Raw genomic sequence first — 18,930 nt, 5'->3', positions numbered from 1 at the left:
CACTACCTGGGAGGGTAGTTGAGGCAGTGTACCTCTCAACCTTTTTTAAAAAGTACTTGGATGGCATAACCATTAATATGTATGTGTATAGGAAGAAGTTAAGGTGAATATATATTAAAGTTATCTGTATGTTGGGGTAATGTTTTTTTTTAAAAAAGGAAAAAAGCCATCTTTTCATTATGATAGTTCATTTTTTTCTTAAAGGGGAGGTGTTATAAAGGTGTGGGTGTACTGTACCCTTAGAGTTAAAAGCTAGCAGAACCATCTGACAGCACCAAGTGTTCTGAATAAGACAGTGTAACATGTGTTCCAGTTACTGGGGTAGCTGGTTGCCTGGAGACAAAAACAGATTTGAGTTAGGCGTATCAGTTTGAATTATACCCCCAAAAATACCAAATTCGAGTCAAGTTTGAATTGAGTATATTGGCAATCATAAAAGTCAATGACACAATCTGATGTTTTGGGGGTATAAGACTGGGGAAAAGTGAACCGTTGGGAGGAGAACTGCCATACCACCAGCATGTAGAGACTGCCCAAAAAATAGCTCTCTTAAAGGTACCTTTATCAATCAGTGACCTGTGAAGCATAATCCCGAAGAAGAAAAGACCCAGGAAGATGCAAACAGAAGATTCGACAGCTGGCTGGTTTTGCAAACGTGAATTTTTGGTAAATCTTAATCAGGGTTTTTTTGTATCAGACTAGTATTATAGAAGGGGAAGATAAAAAGAGAGGTTAGAGGAAGGAGTTGTAAATATTGTTAGTTAATTATTCTTATATACATTAAGAAATAAAGTTGTTAATTTTTACTTTAAGTAGTTCTTGGCCTCTTGAATTTTCACAGATTACTGGACTGGATAAATCTTTGTGTTGCTGGTGTAAATTAAGCAGGAGGGGGTTACCCTGTGTTGTAACACTTTGGGTAATTACGGATGGGCAATGAATGTTGGTCCAGTCAGAAATGCCATCATCCTGCTGAGGAATTAAAAAGAAAATGTTGGGGATCCAAGATGGCGGCGACCCAGTAAGACTGAGTCTATAGTGCTCCTCCCAAGACTTGGGCACAGTGGGTCACCTACCCCCTACCAAGCTTACCAAATCATTTATAAATCATTTATAATAGTTTAGTAACTGAATTAGTGGTGTAATATTATATTTAAGCAACTTTATCCTAAGTTAAAATGACTAAAGGGAAGGGAGCCCGCAGCTCTCAGCAAGCAGGAACCCCTCCCCCACACTCTCCAGCTGCAGCAGAGGCGTCCACAGCCGCCCCGGGGGACTTACCTACAGTAGCAAGTCTTGCAGAAATGATTTCCAAGCTTGACTCGAAGATTGATGCCTTTATCGTCGAATCCAGGAATCGTTGGGAGTCGCTCTCGGCCGCGCTGCAGAAGCACGACCGTGAAATTGATGAAATTCAACGCCGAGTCGGAGGGGCGGAGCTAAAGGCCGCGACCTCGGAGACAACCGCTTAATCGGCCGTGGATCAGGTCCGGACTCTCGAGCAGCGAGTCCGGACCTTGGAAAATCATATTGACGACCTCGATAATCGAGGTCGTCGAAAAAATATTCGTTTGCTGGGCCTTCCCGAACAGGAAGAGGAAGGCCAGCTTACAGCATTCCTGGAGCAGTGGCTGCCACAACTTTTAAATCTGCAAGCTGGATCAGGCCAGGTAAGGGTGGAATGGGCCTACCGGGTAGCAATACGCGGGCCCGGCTCGAACCAGCGCCCACGCCCGGTCCTGTTCCGGCTGCAGAGCTACAAGGAGAGGCAGATACTCCTAGAAGCCTCTAGAAATCTCGGAAAAGACCCCCAAGCTATGATCTACAAAGGATCCAAGATCATGCTATTTCAGGACTTTTCCCCGGCTCTGGTTCGAAAGAGGAAGGCATTCGACGAGGCGAAGAAGCGTTTAAGGGACTTAAATGTACAGTACTCCTTACGCTACCCAGCGATGTTACGCTTTAACCATGAAGGATCTGTATATAACTTTGGATCACCAGAAAAGGCTAAGGAATTCTTGGACTCTCTTAGATAAACTGTAGGACATAATGGATGTTGGTCTGCCTTCCCCCCCCCGTTTTGGTTTATATCCCCTCCCTTTTTTTTTCTTTTCTTACCTTATTGCTTAATATTATTATGGGGAGTGGGGAGAGGGATTTGATTTTCTCCCCCCCCCCCCCCCGGAGTTGTTTTCTGTTATTATTTTATGTATATATGAGGGGTGTATGTATATGTGTGTGTGTGTGTATGTATGTGTATGTGTATATATATGTATATATAAGCTGGGGGATTTGGTTAATGTGGGTGGGGGGAGGTGGTTACCTTATTCGATTTTACCTCTGTCTTTAGGAGCGGGGTTGTTTTTCCCTTCGTTATTTTGTATTATCATATTTAATTATTATTTGTTGAACTGGTAATTTTATAGTTATATGTTTATATGTGGTATTAACATTACCAAATATACCCAGGTGTTGGTAGGGGTGGGGGTGGGGTGCTCACTGTTAACTCTAGCTTTGTATTATATTTGAATTTTCCTCACTTTATTGAGGAGTGCCTGGGTCAAGGGTGGGGCATTGGTTGGGAGAGGATATGAGGGATTTTTGGAGAGGAAGTGATGCCCCCTGGGAACAAGGGGGAAAGTCTCCACTTAGATACGTTTTATATTTTTTTTATTTAGAAATAGTTTTTTACTGTATTGTTGTGGGTGTATTAAAGAGGGTTTATTTTTGTAAATTTTACATGTTCCATGCCCGGGATGTTCTGGATGGGGTTCCCCCTCCCGAGGGGTCTCGGATTGGCCCAGAGGATTATGGTTGATCAATCGGTTAAGTGGTGCACCTGGAATGTCAAAGGGAGTAATTCGCCACTTAAAAGGAAGAAAATATTATCAAATCTTAAGAAGGAAAGAGTTGATATAGCTCTCCTACAGGAGACGCATCTGTCAGATAAAGAACACTTGAAATTACGACAGGGCGGATTTGATCAGGCCTTTTTTTCTTCTTTTAGCTCAAAAAGCAGGGGAGTTGTTATTCTTGTTCGGAAGAATTTCCCTTTCAAAATCCTAAAGCAGATAAAAGACGAATCTGGACGATATATCTTGATTAAAGCTCTCATAAATGGAGAGGAATATGGGATTTTAAATTTGTACTGCCCCCCGGCACACCCCTTTAAATTTATAACGGAAGCCTTCTCAAAATTGATGGCTTTTGATGCCCGTCATATAATTATAGGGGGAGACTTTAATTGTATTATGGATCCGGAAATAGACAGGATTCCCAAGAGTACTGCAGGAGTATCTCCCAGATCTAGACAATTGATGGATCTGAACAAAGAATTAGGATTAGTAGATGTATGGAGATGTCTTCATCCACAGGGTAGAGATTTTTCTTTCTACTCTAATCCACATAAATGTCATACCAGAATTGATATGTTTTTTGCCCCCTCAATTTTTTTAAATTCCATATCATCCTGTAAAATAGGTAATATAGCAATTTCTGACCACGCTGCTGTATATATGGAAACTAAGGCGAAGAACAGTGGGACATCCCCTCGGCATTGGCGTATGGACCCCTTCTTAATGAAAGATAGTAAATTTGTAAAGTACTTCTCTCAAGAATTTAAAACTTTTTTAGAAATTAATTCAGGTACAGCTAGCAACCCGTCAATGATGTGGGAGACCATCAAAGCTTACACGCGAGGCTTGATCATCTCCTACTCAGCGACCCAGAAGAAATTAAAGGGAGAACAACAGCGTCTGCTTGAAGCCCGCTTAAAAGCGGCTGAAACAGCATACATTGATAGACCCTCTATTATTAAATTGCAAAGGATCACAGCTCTTAGGACAGCTCTAAATACTACACTTACTCAAACGGCTAAGAGGGAAATATTATTTGCAAAGCAAAGATTATATGAATATGGCGACAAACCGGGTAGATACTTAGCATTTCTTGCAAAGAAAAAAAAGGCCCCTCAGACTATTATGTCTATCAAGGAAAGTACGGGTATTTTGACTCATGATCATAAAAAGATTAATGCGACCTTTAGAAAATTCTATTCTGAGTTATATAAATCACAGGATTGTGAAGATAGGGCGAAGAGGATGCAGTCATTTTTTTAAAAATTTGACTTTTCTAGACCTAACTCCGGAACAAGTATCGGTCCTAAATGCTCCTCTTACACCCCAAGAAATAGTTGATGCAATTAGGCACCTTCAAAATGGTAAGACGCCGGGCCCAGATGGCTTTCAAGCTGAATTCTATAAAGAATTTACAGAAATACTGGTTGGTCCACTTATGGACATGTATAACTATGCATATAGTCAGGGCTGTCTCCCGCCTTCGCTGAAAGAGGCAAATATCTCTCTTATCCTCAAAAAAGGAAAGGACCCAGAAGATTGTACATCATACAGACCAATATCCTTGCTAAATGTAGATTTTAAAATCCTCTCTAAAACATTAGCACTGAGATTAGAAAGGATACTGCCACATATTATAAAGGAGGATCAGACGGGGTTTATTAAGGGCCGTAGATCATCCAATAATGTTAGAAGGGCTCTGAATATGATTCAAGCTTGTCATCAGGGAAAGATACCAGGAGTAGTGGTTTCATTAGACGCGGAAAAGGCATTTGATAGGGTCGAATGGTCATATTTGTTTTACACATTGGAGAGGTTTGGTGTTGGACAGGTGTTTACCAAATGGATCTCAACATTGTATAGTGATCCCAAAGCAGTTGTGGTTACCAATGGATTAGGCTCGGATAGCTTCAGTGTGGGTAGGGGCTGCCGTCAGGGATGTCCCCTCTCACCATTGTTATTCACGCTAATAATTGAACCACTAGCAGAAGCTATACGAGCTGATCCTAATATAGTGGCCCCAAGGATTGGTACAGGTAAACATAAAATTACCCTTTATGCAGATGATGTTCTTCTATTCCTCAGTAACCCTTTGATGTCCATACCCCGCTTAATCCAAGTTATTAATACATTTAGTGCATTCTCAGGCTATAAAATTAATTTTTCAAAATCGGAGGCTATGCCAATGGGTGGCCTTGCTATGATACCCCGCTTAGCGGACGGTTCCCTTTTTCCCTTTCGCTGGTCCCTGGAGGGTTTCTTATATTTAGGCATTTTTATTACTCCAGTATTTGGTCAGTTGTATAAGGCTAATTTTGTGAATTTATTGGAAAGGATAAGGCAGGACCTCCAGCGATGGGGAGACCTGCCAATTTCCTGGCTGGGTAGAATAGCATTAATCAAAATGAATATCCTGCCCCGTCTCCTATATCCTATGAGAATGCTTCCGGTGATGCTGCCGAGGACAGCTTTATGTAAATTATACGGCTGGCTGAGTTCCTTTATCTGGAACCATAGGCGGCCCCTCATTAAGCTGAAGAAGCTACAGCTTCCACAGGCAAGGGGTGGATTGGACTTCCCAGATTTTAGGAAATATCAATTAAGTTCCCTATTAAGTTATATAGCTGATTGGGTCTTGTCTGATCCACAATCAATCTGGTTGGACATCGAGGCTTCTCAAGTAAAATACCCACTTATTAACCTTTTATTCTCAGACAAGAGGAAAATCATTACAGATCACTGTAAAAACCCTATAATACTGAATACAGTCAAGGCTTGGAATATAATGCGGCAAAATGAGGGTAATTCACATAAAACATCCCCCTATGCACCGATAGTGGGAGCATGGGGATTCCAACCGGGGTTAACAGATGCCACTTTTAAACTCTGGAGAGCCAGGGGTATCTCATGTCTCGGGGATTTATTTAAAGATGGGGTCCTGATGTCTTTCGGACAGCTGCGTCAGAAATTCGGATTACCCAATGGAGACCTCTTTTGATACTTCCAAATTCGAGATTTTATACAGAAGAAGACTACGTTATTAGATAGTCTTTATAAATCCGATAGAGAATGTAGTGTCCTACGACCAGTGGGGGTATCTTCCGTCAGTAATATTTATCATTTGCTACATGATGAAGTATCGGGAGATATGGATAATCTGCTTAAAACATGGGATCAGGATTTGGGACTAGAAATCTCCACAGAAACGTGGAATGATATCTGGGAAAATGCTAGAAGAATTACTATTTGTAACAGAACCCAGGCTATCCAGCTGAAGATACTTCATAGGGCCCATATAGCACCGGTTCGATTGGCAAAATTTAAGGCAGGAGCATCTCCAATGTGTCCTAAATGCAAAATAGAGGTGGGCACTCTTGTACATTGCTTATGGACCTGTCATAAGATCCGTGGATATTGGACTAAAGTAGCAAGTACCCTGACAGAAATTTTAGGAACGGAAATAAAAGTGGACCCCGTATCTCTCCTATTGGGCTTTTCGAACTTTCCCTCCCTGGACACGTACGGGAAGAGACTATTTTCTATTCTTTCTTTCTGTGCAAGGAAAAATATTTTGATGAATTGGGTGGCGGAGGGCCCCCCTGGACTTTCAAATTGGCACAGACTAATTATGGAATGTATTCCCCTTGACTTCCTTACAAACATGGTGCACCGAAAGACCGAATTATTTTATAAAATATGGCAGCCCTTTTTGAATTACATAAATACAGATATTTCGGCTATCCTAACAAGGGCTTTTATTTAATTGAGACTACAGACCTGGCTGGTCCGCGGCCCCTCGGGGGAGGAATCCCGCACGAATACGGGTTTTATCATATCTGATGTTAACACATCCCGAGCATGTAAGAGACTTAAATATACACCCTGGTTAGTTGTAGGTTAGATTAGTAGATAGTTGAGTTTTGTCTGTTTGTTCTTTTTTGTTGTTTTTTTTTCGGGTTTTTTTTTGTTGTTTTGTTTTTTTTTGTCAAATTTTGGCTATTGTATATTTGAGCTAATTGTATATCAATGTTTATATCTGAGAGTTTTGTTTATTTTTGTAAACTTGTAAAAATGTTAAATTTCTAATAAAAATATCTATAAAAAAAAAAGAAAATGTTGCTAGACGAGTAATCCAGTCTGATGTTGAAATCCTATAATGGTGGATGATGATGTTGAATATAGTCAAAATCTGGAATTAAAAAGCAAGCCCTGTAGCACTTTCCTTTTCTTATAAGGAAGCTCATCTGATTCACTCATCTCCTTTTAGGGAGGGAAATTTGCAATCCTTACCTGGTCTGGCCTTCATGTGACTCCAGACCCATGTTAATGTGGTTAACTGCCCTCTGGGCAATTAGGGACTGGCAATAAATGCTGGTCCAGCCAGAGATGACCGTATCCCATGAATGAAAAAAGCAACAAGGGGCAATGGAAGCAAATTGAATTGCAACTTTCAAAAGCCCCCTCTTTCTCTCACTCACTGCTCTTTATCTCCCATTCCAGGCATTGCATGTAATTTGATTATTTACAAACACGGCAATAACATGAGAAGTACGACAGGTGATTTGGGGGCGGGAATATGTGCATGATGACACTTTCAGACATTAGAAGGAAAACCAGTAGGGAATTGGGTGAACGCTTGACGATGAAACTTTACAAAGAGCTGAACTAGTTTAGAAAAGCCTGCAGAGTCGCCTTGGACTCAATGGTCCCATGACCCACTAATAGCGATAACGAGTGAAACAAAACCGGCTGTTCCAAAATTCCCCCTTGGAATCTGTCAGTCTTGTCCCTTGCTCTCTGATATGGTTATTCCAATTATTTCTCAATTCTCTCCTGTTCCAAAATTACCAAGAATGGCTTCTCATCCACCTCCTACTCTGTACTCTCTGGAGTTCCATAATAATCGATCCTTGATCTTCTCCTCTTTCTCAACCATATACTGCTCCCTCATTCCTTCTGTTCACACCTCACTCAACCTCTCCTGATCCCCAAATGTTTAAAATTGTGAGATGTGGGTGTCACTGGCTGGGCCCAGCATTTATTACCTGTCCCTAGTTGCCCCTTGAGAAGGTGGGGATGAGCTGCTGCCTTGAACCGCTGCAGTCCATGTGCTGTAGGTAGATCCACATTGTCCTTAGGGAGGGAAGTCCAGGATTCTGACCCAGTGACACTGAAGGAACTGCGATATATTTCCAAGTCAGGGTGGTGAGTGGAGGGGAACTTGCAGGGGGTGGTGTTACAATGTATCTGCTGCCCTTGTCTTTTAGATAGTAGTTGTCATGGGTTTGGAAGATGTTATCAAAAGGGCCATGGTGAGCTACCGCAGTGTACAGAGGACATTCGAATATTCAGCAAGAGTGCAATGTCCCAGTGCTTGGCTAAACTGTTATCTGGCATTCAATTACCTGGAATTTGATTAACCGAACGAAATACTCCCCGTCTATGTCCTTCAGATTCCTCTGTAGATGGTACGTGCTGCTGCTACCGAGTGTAGGTAGTGGGGAATGGATGTTTGTGGACGTGATGCTAATCAAGTGGGCTGCTTTGTCCTGGATGGTGTCAAGTTTCGAGTGTTGTTGGAGCTTCCCCCATCCAGGCAAGTGGGGAGTATTCCATCACCCTCCTGACTTGTGCCTTGTAGATGGTGGACAGGCTTTGGGGAGTCAGGAGGTGAGTTACTTGCTGCAGGATTCCCAGCCTCTGACCTACCCCTGTATTAACTGTATTTATCTGGCTATTTTATATTTATATCCAGATAGTTTTAAATGTTTAGATATTGTTATACATCCTGGTGCTTTTCATCCGAAAGGTTTGGAAGACCAAAAGAATTGTCACAACCTCTGATTTTTAATCAGTGACTCCGTCCCTCTCGCTGACAAACATCTGAGACTGACTCTGCCTTTGATTACATTGGCTCTTGAGAGAGAGAGAGGGAGATGAAGCTCAAACAATTACACAGGGTTGGTGGGAAGTTTCAGGTTTAAAAAACACACTGTTCCAGCTCTGTAAAGTTGCCTGATAATGTCCTGCCTCAGTTCACGCTGCAATCTCTCCAGTTCCCTGAACTGAAAAGTTCAAATACTCACCCAACTGGCCTCTAATATTCTAAACTTGACCGTCTTTTAACCACCACTTTGTGTGCCCAGCTCCCTCCCTCACTACCTTGCAAACGGCTCGGTTTTCAAATTCACATCCTGCTTTGCATTTTGTGGCCTCATCTCTCTCCACCTCCTCCAACCTTGGCATTCTGCAATCTATTCATCTTACTGTTATGACATGGCAGTGAAACACTCTGTTAATTAAATACCCAGAAAACTTCACCTCATCTCATAATCTTTAAAGTATGAGTGACAGAGAACTCCCAAATTCCACTTTTAAAGAAAATAATATTAATTTATTCGTTAACTCTAAAAGTGAGCATTAAACAATAACTATTCACAACTCTAAGCCCCCTTTTTTCTTAACTGCTTACTATCTGCCTCCAACTCTATAACAATATACTGTTCTAATAAAACAACTTTTAAAATTACAGCAACTTAATTTCAAAGCCACACCGGCTGTCATCTTTGCTGTCTGTCTTCCTCCGGCTGAAGGTCTCCATGGGTTGTCGTCTTCCTTTTTACTCTGAGCATGTTTCATATGAAAAGGTACCTTTGATAGAGAGTGTTTCCTAATTTTTTGGGTCTGTCTTAATGGCAGTTACTCTGTCTGATTTTCAAAATGCTTGCCTTTTTATATCCCTAACATTGAATCATCTAATTGGTTGGATGTTGGCTAAACAATAAATTCAAACGCGATTGAGTTTTAGTATCCTGGGGCATAATTTAAACTGGTTAAATTCAAATTGTCAAAACAGCAACCAACTCAGGTATCTATTTCACAGCCAAATGTTACATATTTTCAATTTTCCAATACACTCTGAGATTGCTCCTGTAAGCACTCAGTGCAGAACAGCACTCACTCTCTCTTAAAAGTACAGTACTCTGCTTCCTCTACCTTCAGTCATGTAGTTGTCCTGGGTCTTGGTCCTGACATTGACACCCAAAAGCACTCTACCTTTCTACTTCTTTAAAGCTCCCTAATGTCCACTTTTGTGTCTTAGAGGCAATTTTTAAAAAATGCTCCTGCAAAGCAGCCAGGAATCTTAAAATATAACAAAGAACTGCGGATGCTGAAAATCTGAAACAAAACAGAAATTGCCAAAGAAACTCAGCAGGTCTGGCAGCGTCAGTGAAGAGAAAGCAGAGTCCAATGACTCTTCATCAGATAACAATATCAGTTCCTGATTATGAAATGTTCCTCCTCGTTAAGGTGCGATACAACAGCCAGGGACCCACCTCCTAAAGAATTAAAATAACCTGCAGGCAGTGCAGGTCATCATTCAGACCTAGAGGCTCAGGACTGAATCACATTTATCCTTGTGCTATCAAGTCTGTTAGATCACAATAGATTACATTATATTACATTACATTACAGCGTAGAAACAGGCCCTTCGGCCCAACCAGTCCACACCAACCCGCCGAAGCGCAACCCACCCAGACCCATTCCCCTACATTTACCCCTTACCTAGCACTATGGGCAATTTCGCATGGCCAATTCACCTGACCTGCACATCTTTGGACTGTGGGAGGAAACCGGAGCAACCGGAGGAAACCCACACAGACACAGGGAGAACGTGCAAACTCCACACAGTAAGTCGCCTGAGGCTGGAATTGAACCCGGGTCTCTGGCACTGTGAGGCAGTAGTGCTAACCACTGTGCCGCCGTGCCGCCCACAGTTAGATTCTTAGCTCCATCCAGCTGTCCTGGCTCTGCGTCCTTTGCTGCTTGTTTCACATGTATCTATTTGATGTTTTTAAATTCCAACATCTGCAGATTTTTTTTGTTTCTATATAATAGCAGGTAGCTCATAGCTGGAGTTCAGACAGTTTTGTGGGTCAGGTCAGCTATCACAAGGTTAGTAGTTTCTGTGAACTTAGGGATCCCAAACCCATGTTAGCCAGTTGTTTAATAACCATCAGATAGAGAGAAATAATTGTCACGTTGGGTGTGGGAACTAAACTTAGAGCCAGGCGCGAATGGCATGAATATTACTTACAATTTATCAGCCAAAACCATATTGTTGAAAAATCATTGACCTGAAACATTAACTTTGTTTCTGTCTCCACACAGATACTGCTGAATACTTGCAGCAATTTTTGTTTGATTTCTCTTGTTCAGATCTTGCTGCTTATGGACATGGGCTGCTTCAGTCTTGCCCCTCGTTCCCCAGTTTCCTGCACTTTAAAACTATCCATGGGATATTCTGGGGTTGCAGTAAGATTTATTACAAATGTGAGTGTGTTCATTCAACTGAATGCCCATTCTTGTCAAACCTTCTTAAATACCTTACAAGGCAGTTAAAATTACTGTGAAAATTGCTGTAATTATATTTTATAATCTGGTGAATAATGATGTATTATTGAACTCTAAGATCCTGGTTTCAGCTCTGGTCCATTGCTGCTAAGTCACTGACTGAATAAAAAAAATTTAGTTAGATTTCCCTTTCTTTAAAATCAGTTTCACGTTCGTTTGTCAGGGTTTTTTTGAGACATGTTCTTAATTATTCAGAATTTGATGTGATGTTTCAGTTAAGTAACTAGTTAGACCAGGGATCTGTTTACTAGTGCAAATTAAGCTGGCTGCTTCTGTTAAAAAAAACTGTTGAAATTTAAATAAATCCTTTAATCTGTTAGTTTTTTTTCTCAATGTTGGTTTGCCAGAAGCGCACTCTACAGAGGCCTCAGTGACCAAGGGGCTAATTTAGTCTGGGCTGCTGACATGAATCCATGCAGAGTGGTCATTATCTGAACAAACCAGACTTGGCCCTGGTCTGTGTCTGTGGGCAAGACTCTGAGAGCCAGGAGGTTACTGAGCTCCTTCAGGCTCAGGGTGTACCCTGGATAGAGAGAACGTTGTCTGCTTGTGTCAGGGTTAGAGACAGACCCGACTGAATCACATTCCAGCACCGAAATCCCTTTCAGGAGAGAAAATTGCAGAGAAATTTAATAATTTTCCAGAGAACGTGTGACTGAATTAGTTGATATTTAACTTCAGATGTTTGTGACTTGGCAGCACACACACTATGACAAACATGACCTTTGATTTTACAATGTAGTGCTGGCTTTCCTATAGCTTCCTTTAAAGTGGTTTTTGTGCTAACACAAAAGTAATTATATGTGGAATTTTTATGCCCTGATTTTTTTCCGAATGTTCCATGCTGAACTCACTCAGTTCTGTGCTTGCTTGCCAAGGCTGATGTTGTGACAGTCTTTTCCTGCTTCCTGGCAAAAGAGCAAAGTTTGTTCTCTGGTGGAAGCTGGGAGTCATTAACACTTACCATCTGCAGACAGGCCTGCAGGTGTTCAAACAATGACTGCTTGTCCCTCACATTCTTCTGGGGTTGTCAGCTGGCCTTTGCCTCACCCTTGACAAGTTTATCCAGTTGAAATTCTGCAGGTGCTCTACTCAGGCATACCAGCAGAGGGAGCAATCTGACCACTTTTTGAAGGAGTGAGCTAACAGGCTTTTTCTCACCAGGGCAGGAACTTGCCAATACCTCTGGCTGTTAAATGCACTGCCGTCAAAAGGCAGTGCACTGACTCACTGAGGCTCCTTCAACAGCACCTTCCAAACCCACAACCATTATAACACCACCCCTTGCAGGTTCCTCTCCAAGCCACTCACCGTCCGGACTTAGAAATATATCGCTATTCCTTCCCTGTCAAAATCCCGGAATTCCCTCCCTAATGATATTGCGGGTCTACCTATAGCACATGGACTGCAGTGGTCTAAGAAGGCTGCTCACCCCCACCTTCTCCAGGGGCAATTAGGGACTAGCAAATTAATGCCCCCTATTTCTGATTCTCTCGGTGAGGCTCATGGGGTGGTTGTCTCTCCCCGGGAAGAATGGGACTCACTGGGAATAAATCTCTCTGACTCCACCCTACAACCCCTTCCAATAAATTCAGTGGAAAGCACCTCCACATCACAGAGTTTCAGGTTCAGGTCTCTGTCCAAGATCTGATCACGATCCCCAGCTGATAGTCCAGTGAAGCACTGAGGAACAAACCGCACTGTCAGAGGTGTTGTTTTCAAAAGAGAAATTGAATTAAAGACTCCTTTTCTGGTGAGTGAAATAATTCCAGGGCCTCCCGTCATTTTGAAAAAGGTTGCTGTTCCCAGTGCTCTGGCCAGTACGCTTCCTCCCGCCCACATCAGTAAAACTGATTGTAGAAACATAGAAGTAGGATAGTCCATTCGGCCCATCAAGTCCATTCCACCATTTGACATGATCATGGCTGGTCACTATCTCAATTTCCACACCCCTTGATATCTTTATTCCCTCAATACCTATCTATTTCTTTCTCAAAGGTATTCAGTAACTTCACCTCCACGGTCCTCTGATAGTGAATTCCACAGATTGACTACCCTCTGAAATGGTTTCTCCCAAATCCTGAGTGTGTGTGTCCCCTGGTTCTCAACCCACCCGGGCTGTGTGGGGGGTGGGAGCATCCTCCCTGCTCCCAGTCAGTCCAGCCCCATCCAAATTTTATACATGTTCAATGAGATCCTCTCCCATGCTTCTAAACTCCAGGGAATACAGGCCCAACCTACTCAACTTCTCCTCTTAAGACAATTCCCCCATTAACCAGATCCCAAGTGAATCTTCTCTGAACAGAGTTTATCTTTCCTTCGATAAGGGGACCAAGACTGATGACAGTATTCCAGCTGTGGCCTGACTAGTGCCTTGTACAGTTTAAGCCAAACCTTCCTATTTTTATATTCCATTTCCTTTGAAATAAAGGACAACATTCCATTTGCCTTACCTCTTACCTGCTGTACTTGAACACTAGTAATTAGTGATTCATGACAAAGACTCCCAAATCCCTCTGTGCTTCACATTTCTGGAGTCTTTTCCCGTTTTAATAATATTCACCTCCCGTACTTCCTGCCAAAGTACATAACCTCACATCTTCCACATTTATTCCATCTGCCAAGTTCTTGCTCATTCTCCTCACCTGCATTTTTTCCCTGCAAGGTTCTTTGAGTCATTCTCACCATCTGCCTTCCCATCTATTTACTGTACAATCCACAAGCCAGGCACTAGTACAGTCACTTTCCTCATTCAAGTCATCAATATGTTGCAGATAATTGTGGTCTCAGCACCCATCCCTGTGACAGTTAACTAGTTACAGACTGCCATCCTGAAAATAGCCCCTTTATCCTAACTCTCTGTCTTATTAGTTAGCTAATCCTCGATCAATGCTAATATGCTGCCTCTAACACCATGGACTCTTACCTCATTAAGTAGCCTCATGTGTGGTACCTTATCAAATGCCTTCTGAAAATTCAAATGTATTGCATCTTCTGCTTTCTCTTTATCTGATCTGATAGTGGCCTCTTCAAAGAATTCCATTAAAATTGACAGGCACGATTACCCCTTAATGAAAACGTGCTGACCCTGTCTGATATTATTATGTATTTCTAAATGCTCTGTTACTGTATCCATAATAACAGACTCTAGCATTTTCCCAAAAACAGATGTTACGCTAACTGCCCAATAGTTAGCTGTTTGTTTTGTCTTCTTCCCTTTTCAAATAAAGGTGTTATACTGGCAGCTTTCCAATCCTCTGACATTTTACAAGATTCATTCTTGGAAGACAAGAGTCATAGAGTCGTACAACACGGAAACAGGCCCTTTGGCTCAACTCGTCCATGCTGACCAGGTTTCCTGAACGGAATTAGTCCCATTTGCCTGCATTAGTCCCATATCCCTCTAAACCTTTCTCATCCATGTACCTGTCCAAATGTCTTTTAAATGTTGCAATCATACCAGCCTCTACCACTTCCTCTGGCATCTCCTTCCACCCACGCAACACCCTCTACGTGATAAAGTTGCCTCTCTGGTCCCTTTTAAATCTTTCCCCTCTCACCATAAACCCAGATTTGGACTTCCCTAGCCTGCCTGTTCACCCTATCTATGTCCCTCATGATTTTATAAACCTCTATGAGGTCACCCCCTCAGTCTCCAATGCTCCAGGGAAAACAGCCCCAGCCTATTCAGTCTCTCCCTTTAGCTCAAATCGTCCAACCCTGGCAACATCCTTGTAAATCTTTTCTGAACCCTTTCAAGTTTCATAACATCTTTCCTGTAGTGGGACAGTCAGAATTGTCTGTAGTACAGTACCCCAAATGTTCCTGAAGAAGGGCTTATGCCCGAAACGTTGATTCTCCTGCTCCTCGGATGCTGCCTGGCCTGCTGTGTTTTTCCAGCACCATATTTTTCAACCGAAATGTGGCCTCACCAATGTTTTCTACGGCCACAACAGGACGTCCCAACTCTCTTGAAAACCAAAAGACTGCAGATGCTGAAAATCAGAAACAAAAATAGAAATTGCTGGAAAATTTCAGCAGGTCTTTCTCCATGGAACATACTGATGAAAAATATTCATTTATGATCTCACCCATTTTCTGCGGTTCCACACATAGACAGCCTCGTTGACCTTTAAGGGACCCTATTCCATCCCTAGTTACTTTTTTACCCTTAATAAACTTGTAGAATCTCTTTGGATTCTTTTTTATCTGATCTGCCAAAGCTACCTCATGTCCAAAAAAAGCTGCCTGAACTGGGGGCAGGCTTGGGTGTAGACTCTTTGAATATTCGGGGCTTTATCTGTTTAAGGCTGAATTGACAACGTGTGCTGGAGCTGCCTTTTGTATGCTCTCACCTGAGTGACCATGGGTTAGCTGTGAGACTGACTGGGGGAGGCTTCCCAGGTCAATTCATTTCACCAGGGCTTGAGCAGTGTGGGTGCGAGGGTTACCTCACCTGCAGTGGAGGAACGAAATCTGGCTCATATTTTCCCCGGCTTCAAATCCGATCAGAAAAAGAGGGGTTTTGATGCAGTCGTGAATTCAGGACATGACCCATTGGGGAACTCACTGCTGAGTGGATACTTTTGAAGGCCAGGAACATGTCCAGAGTTGTTTTGTTAGCTGCCTGAGTCCCTAGCTCTGAAATTCCTTCCCTAAATCTCACCTCTTTCCACCTTTAAGATGCTCCTTCAAACCAACTTCATTTGGTCTTGTGACCCAAAGTCTCTTTACATTCCTGTAAGGTGCCTCAGGATATGTCAAAGGTGCTATCTAAATGCAAATTGTTGCTGCTACATGAATCAGAAGCAGGAGAAAAATGGAGCAGGGTTGAAAGTGAAGCTAATTCCCAATTGGTTTTCAATCTCTGCTCTTGTGTCACATGTCAATCACGCAGCATTGATTGAAGACAAACAGCCGAGGGTTTCTGCTCAGTTTGATCTAGGTCATGTGATCGAGGGGGGGCGAGGTGGGAGGGAGGCGTGTCACAGTCCATCTGTATTGTGGCCAATATCGGCCTGAGTGATCTTGCTGTTGTCAGTCTGTGTGAAATGGCGGCCTGGGCTGAGGTTACTGTCCACCTCAGGCTCTTTTTGTTTTATAAAAAGGGTCTTCTGCATTTCCAGCGTTTTAAACCTGTGTGCAGTCCATCACCTTTCCCAATAATCTCAAGAGAGTAAGGGCGTGACAATTTCTTACATTCTTTTTAACTATTTGTACATTGATGCTTTGAATGAGTGTTAATTAACCTTGTCTCTGTAACAGTGCAGTGTGAGAGGGATCTAGTTGTATAGTGGTAGTGTCCATTCATCTGAGCTAGGAGGCCTAGGTTCAGGTCCCACCTGCCCCAGAGGTGTGTTGTAGTGTCTGTGAACAGATGAATTAATTACAGATGTACTGTGACATTATCTGACAATGAATCAACTTTCCATCTACTGGAGGCTGTCAGCCAGGACATTTATTTACTGATCAGATTTGTTGCTGTTTTCCCCAAACCTTACTAGTAAAACTTGTGCTGGTGGGACAAGTGGGCAATAATTTTACCTTCGTGAATATAAACTCTAGGAGGCACAGCACTTTGAAAGCAATGATTGTGAGTGTAATTCTATCCTTTCCTGTACGTCTCAGGAAATACCTGAGAAAATCTCCTTGCACAGTGACTTACACAACATTCAGTAGATAGAGGCCTATCATATCTGATCTCTGTACTGATGTTTTTTTTAGATTCCCTACAGTCTGGAAATAGGCCCTTCGGCCCAACAATTCCACACCGACCTTCCGATTGTCTCCTTCAGATCCCCTTGTGAAAAATGTGATTTAAACATCACTGGTGAGGCAGCTGTTAATTTACCTCACTGTAGACATGTTGAGATACTAGCTGGGTTGATGCAAACCATTGTATAGAGTATAGGTCACTGACACAGATTATTGTAACTGCTCAGCAACGACCATCTCCAACAAGAGAAAATCTAACCACTGTCCCTTGAAATGTTGTCTTCTTCAAAGTATCCAAAATGCCTTGAGTCTTTTCTGAGCGGGCAAGGCAAGACTTCAATTTAAAGTCTTATCCTGTAACACTGTACCCTTGATCAGATGGGCCAAGGAGTTTAATTTAGATAAACTGCATTTTGGAAAGGTAAATCAGGACAGGACATATACACTTAATGGTAATGTCCTGTGGAATGTTTCTGAACAAAGAGACCTTGGAGTTTCTGAACAGAGACCATAGCTCCTTGAAAGTGGAGTCGCAGGTAGACAGGAGAGTGAAGAAGGTGTTTGGTATGCTTTCCTTTATTGGTCAGAGTATTGAGTACAGGAGTTGGGAGGTCATGTTCCAGCTGTCCAGGACATTGGATAGGCCACTTTTGGAATACTTTGTTCAATTCTGGTTTCCTTCATAAAGGAAAGGATGTTGTGAAACTTGAAAGGGTTTACAAAAGATTTACAAGGATGTTACCAGCCTTGGAGGATTTGAGCTATAGGGAGAGGCTGAACAGGCAGGGGCTGTTTTCCCTGGAGTGTCGGAGGCTGAAGGGTGACCTTATAGAGGTTTATAAAATCATGAGGGGCGTGGATAGGATAAATAGACCAGGTCCTATCCCTGGGGTGGGGGAGTCCAGAACTAGAGGGTATAGGTTTAGGGTGAGAGGGGAAAAATTTAAAAGGGATCGAAGGAACAACTTTTTCACACAGAGGGTGGTGCGTGTATGGAATGAGCTGCCAGAGGAAATAATGGAGGCTGGTATAATTACAGCATTTAAAAGGCATCTGGATGGGTAAGGAAAGGGTTTAGAGGAATATGGGTAAAATGCCGGCAAATGGGACTGGAGTAATTTAGGATATCTGGTCAGCATGGACTAGTTGAACCGAAAGGTCTGTATCTGTGCTGTACATCTTTATAACTCTAAGACTCTGCTGTTCTCATCATTGAACACCCCACTATCAACATCCTGGGAGTTACTATTGACTAGAAACCGAACTGGACATAAACACAGTGGTTGGAAGATCAGATCAGAGGCTGGGAATCCTGCAGTAACTCACTTCCCAACACCCCAAAACCTGTCCACCATCAACAAGGCACGAGTCAGGAGTGAGATGGAATGCACCCCACTTCCCTGGAAGGGGTGAGATCCATTTTTAAGTGATGAAGTTCATTCTAAAGTTAGGGCCTTAAATCTGGACAAGGCAAACTTTGAAGGGCTGTGGGGCAGATTGGCATTCTCGATTTGGCATGGACATTGGAAATCCAATGGCAAAATCGGCGGATGACAAACTCAGGCTCATTAACACAACAGCAGGACTGCTGAAAATTGCAGGACCATGTTTGTAAAACGGCAAGATTGTGAATTAATTTGAAAATCGATAAATATGAGCTGGTTCATAAAAAGCAAGGAAGGAGTCAGATACCCCTTGCTAATGAGAGTCTAAATGTGGTGAAGGAGCAGACGGAACTTTTGAGAAGAACAGTCATAATATGTGTGAATAAGGCCATGAAAACAAAACAGTTCATTTCTAAGGGGATAGTCAGAAAAGGAGAAAGATTATGTGAAATGTGGTCTGGCGACGCGAATATTACTGTGAATCGTTCTGGTACCTATATGATATGGTACAGCACGTGGATTACTGTGAATCGTTCTGGTACCTATATGATATGGTACAG

Source organism: Chiloscyllium plagiosum, unplaced genomic scaffold (assembly GCF_037043375.1).
Source record: "Chiloscyllium plagiosum isolate Xiang-an unplaced genomic scaffold, Cpla_swu_hap1 HiC_scaffold_14, whole genome shotgun sequence".
NCBI lineage: Eukaryota > Metazoa > Chordata > Chondrichthyes > Orectolobiformes > Hemiscylliidae > Chiloscyllium > Chiloscyllium plagiosum.
The sequence above is the reverse complement of the archived record's forward strand: the minus strand, read 5'-3'. Positions refer to the sequence as shown.